Genomic DNA, 4,807 nt, shown 5'->3' with positions numbered 1-4,807 from the left:
TCGCTCGCTAATTCATGCACCTTTCATTTCTCTCTACTATGCCAAGCTTAACAAATCTTTGTAAAAAGTATATTGTTGATAGCTTGATGATAATGTGTTTGAGTTCTATTGCTCCCTCTATGTTCATTAACTTCTCTGCTTGCTAATTTTCAAAAAAATAAACCACCAACGCTCGTTACTTATCTTGTAACTCCTTTTTCTCCACTTGGATCGCTTTCCATGCTCAATTTTACTCCTCCTTGCACGTCGATTGGCATCCTTTGTGTTGTCGTCGTCAACGCTCTCACTGCCCTCTGTTCTCGTCTGCTCCTTTGGAGACTATGCCTCGCCTCCCTATCAACCAACGTTGCTCCCCATCAACGAACGCTGCTTTTCAATTGTTGCCGCGGACTTACACAAGGAACTTTTAGACCATTCCTTTATTGAAAAAAAAAGATTTTCCCATATAATTTTCTACTTTCAATGCACATATGTAGGAAAAGTGGGACATTTTCCTACATATGTAAGTAGGAAAATTTGGGATGTAGAGAGATTTAAAGTGTAGTTATTTCCCTAGATAACCAAAGACATTGCTATATAGGGATTTTATAAGGCGTGGAAATTTCCATATAGGAATTATTTTCTGAGGTTTGAAGATTACCATAACCTCATGTTTTAGGATCACCAAGTAGCACATGATATCCAAGAGATCCCCAAGCTCAGATAATTGCACTTTATCCAATGCTTCACATTACTTTGCCAAAGGCACTCAAAAAGAAAAAAATCTACCTAAATATGACACAAAAAAATTAAGTTGAAAACATGTGTCTTAATTGAGCTTGCGTGTCATCAACCGCATATTACAATGTCCTCTAAAGTAAGAGGATTATCTTTCAACATTCATTCTATTTTGTTAGAATCTATCAACCAACCTACAATCTTGCGAACCATGGTTGCACTATCTGTATTCTTTACATCACTACAAAAATACCTAAAGCTAAGCTCTGTTTTTTTTGTTAAAGTAATGTATGTACTTCTTAATGAGAAGTACATACTACTTATTGTTCCCTCTCCCATGTATTTGAGCAAAATGGTCTCAAGGTCTTCTAGTGGCATCTCCTTGATCTACAACCACACAAACACAAAGTGAGAATGTGCACACTAGTGAAACATCTGAAGATGACCTATGATTAAGAGATTTTAAGAGATGTTTCTTACTTCATTTCAGAGGGTTGAAGAGATGCATTTCTCTTTGATCAAGCTCTCGTGCTCGATCAACTAATAATAACATAAAGTATAAAAATTATATCCTTTAGTCATTCTTAAGTTTCAATAGAATATAAAAATCCACATATTAGTGTCAAAATCTTAGTTGTACTTTTTCTCTCTTAGCCTTGGGAGCTTTGAGCGCGACCTTTCCTTCCTTATGGGATCTCATTTTTGCGTTTACCTATGCATGGATGAAGACAATAGGGATTTTATATAAATAGATGTGTCAAGTTGAACATAAGTAAATGCATGGTACTAAAGCTAAATGAATCATTAGCTTTATATGCTTACTTTTCTCACTTTGACACTCTTTTGCTCCACTTTACTTTCCTTTTCAATCTTGAATCAAGTTCTCATCTATACAATGTATAAGGAATGCATTGGAATAAGAATAGATGATATTCAATTTAAGGATAAAATGTAACCAAAAAAATTCTTACCTCTTGTGATACTAAGATTTGATTATCTCCCAAAGAAATATGTTCTTTGGGAGCATGTACTCTCTTCACACTCCCAAGATATGAGAAAAACCATGATGTAATAAAAAAAACATGTTATGTTTGTGGATTATCTCATCAAAAATGTAACTTCGTAAACCTTCAAATCTTTTCATTTCCAACATGAATTTATGTATTTACAAGTCAAAATGAGAGGCTTATATATTGTAAGCTAAAATGGTTTACTTACATGCTTAGTATACTAGCTATAATTTTATTAAACCATGAAATTCCATCCATTTTTTGTGGGTCTTCAAAAAGGCTAGACTCCTCAAAGTCTTGAATAAAGTTTCCACAATTACGATCCATTATTGGTGTAGTAGTAACCTAAATTTGATATCACAATTCTCAAATATAAAACTTAAAAAATTCATGGGCATCTATGGTCAATGAAAAGCATTATAGAAAACACTTTGGGAAGTTGAAGTCATACTATACTCAAAAAAAATAATTTTTTCTATAGCTATACTTCAAACTTAGAATATGACTTAAAGAATTAGTTGTAAAATCATTGAAGCAAATAATAGTACCATATGTGATAATTTATCTTGCCATTCTTCTTCTCACTAGAAGCAGCAACATCAATTGTTGAGCTTATATGTGAAGCTACTCAATATATGGATTATATATAAATCTTCTCTATATATAGCACCTAGGTCCCCTCTATATATGCATCAGCTCATGTGTGCATTCAACACACTTTGGGGTTCTATTTATATGCTCTCTCTTTCTCTCTCCACATGGTATTAGATCAAGACTTTTTTTTCTCCTAATACAAAACAATTTTGCAGAAATAGCCCATTTGAGCCACCGGAATCGATGTGTTCTACAACTTTGCAAAAAAAAAAAAACAAATTCTGCACAGATTTCGAGTTATCGTTCTTCGACTGCAGACATGTCTGAAAAGAAACTTTCGTTTTCTCTTTTTGATTTTTTTCTAATTGATTTTTTTTTTACAAAAATAGTATGGCAAAGCCACCGTAATCGATGTGGTCTACAGCTTTGTAGAAGAAACTATTTTTAAATTGTGCACAAATTTCGAGTTATCGTTTTTGGACTACGAACAAGTCTGAAAAGCAACTTTTTGTTTTTGTTTTTGAATTTTTTTATAATTGAAAATGATTATGTAGAAACAGCCCGCTGGAGCCAGTAGACTCGATGTGCTCTACAACTTTGTAGAAAATCCTTTTTTCAAATTTCGCACCGATTTCAAGTTATTGTTCTCAAACCGTGAACATGTCTGAAAAGCAACTTGGTTTTTAGTTTTAATTTTTCTCCTGATTGAAAACAATTTTATAGAGAAAGCTCGCAATAGCCACCAGAATCGATGTGATCTAGAACGTTGCATAAGAAACTTTCTTCAAATTCTCCCCCGATTTCAAGTTATCGTTCTCAGACTGCGAACATGTCTGAAAAGTAACTTTTACTTTTTGCTTTTGAATTTCTTTCCTAATTGAAAATGATTTTGTAGAAATGGCTTGTCGAAGCCATTAGAATCGATCTAGTCTACAACTTTGCAGAAGAAACTTTTTCCAAATTCTGCACCGATTTTGAGTTATCGTACTCAGACTACGATCATGTCTGAAAAGAAACTTTCACTTTTTGCTTTCGATTTTCCTCCTGATTGAAAATTTATTAATTATGTTTTTCTCTTCATCAATTTTTTTATTTGTTACTGAGGTAACTTTGCTGCAGAAGACGGTTTCAAATCGAATTAGTGTTATAGATATATGTTCCAAAAATTCTATAGTATTGCAAGATGTCTAATATGTTCTCAGATATTTATTGATGATTTGTTCTTGGATACCTATGTTTCCAGATATCAAATGTCTATAGATCTGCTCATGAATATCATTCCGATTTAGTCGAGCCATTGATGATCGTCCAAATTTCGTCGAGCTACCGATGATCTTTTGTTATATGATATATTTGTTCATTGATTCTGGTATAATTATTCTTCTAGAGATATAGTTTACATCGTTTCATTGATAATCTCTCATTAATACCATAGTAATTTTGATGGTATTATGATGATGTTTTTAGTACTTTGGTCATGGTGATTTTTGTTGATACCATAATGACATTTCGTTGATACCATGGTTATTCTCGGTGACACCATGATATTGTTTCACTGATATCATGGTTATTCTTGGTGATACCATGATGTTGTTTCGTCGATACCATGACATTGTTTCATTAATACCATGGTTATTCTTAATGATACCATGATGTTGTTTTGTTGATACAATGATTATTCTCGGTGATAGCATGATGTTGTTTTATTGATACCATGGTTATTCTCGGTGATACCATGATGTTGTTTTGTTGATACCATGGCTATTCTTGATGATACCGTGATGCTGTTTCATTGATACCATGATGATTTAGTCATTTTCATTGATACAATGATGATGTTTTGTTAATACTATGATGATATTCATTGATACCACTATGTTGATAAATGTCATTTTATGTAGTATATACATATGTCATTTGCATCATGTAATCACACATCTTATATTTTTACGTTCATACTTTATGTACACATATATTACCGTGCGTATATATATTGTCAAAAGAGTGGCGTCGCGAACCATCTCTTATGACATTGTGAAAGTAATTATTTCACTAACGATGCTAAAAAATTTCATGACTATGTTTCTTGAGTCTATGATCTATTTAGGATTGATCAAAGAATTGATTTTATGAAGACAAACTTGGTGACAATAAAAGATTTATGAAGACATGTCTGGTGATGCCATATTGATGACAACATAAAGACATGTTTGGTGATGCTATATCATGACAAGCTATAGCAGATTCACGGAGACACTTCTGATCACGTCATGAGTTCTGATCAGTCGTGGAGATCTCAAAAAGTCTCACAACTCATGTCTAGACAGCTCCCGATCCACTTACTACACAGACTAGTACGCGTTCTGATCAGCCGCGGAGATATCAAAGAGTCTCGCACTTGCCCAAATGTTTTGTTCTAGGCGTGGATTTTGTTTTGCTGAAAAATAGTGGTGAGTCTTCTTGTTACAAAGAGGCTATGTAGCCAA

General features: G+C 33.4%; 1 pseudogene; it reads right to left on the bottom strand.

The window, feature by feature from the left end:
- Positions 1-828: 828 nt before the first annotated feature.
- LOC147460977 (uncharacterized) lies at positions 829-1,801 on the bottom strand (annotated as a pseudogene).
- Between the last annotated feature and the right edge of the window lie 3,006 nt (positions 1,802-4,807).

This window comes from Adiantum capillus-veneris, chromosome 3 (assembly GCF_014529385.1).
Source record: "Adiantum capillus-veneris isolate H3 chromosome 3, ASM1452938v2, whole genome shotgun sequence".
Lineage (NCBI taxonomy): Eukaryota > Viridiplantae > Streptophyta > Polypodiopsida > Polypodiales > Pteridaceae > Adiantum > Adiantum capillus-veneris.
Note: the sequence above shows the minus strand (reverse complement) of the source record. Positions and strands in the feature narration are given on the sequence as shown.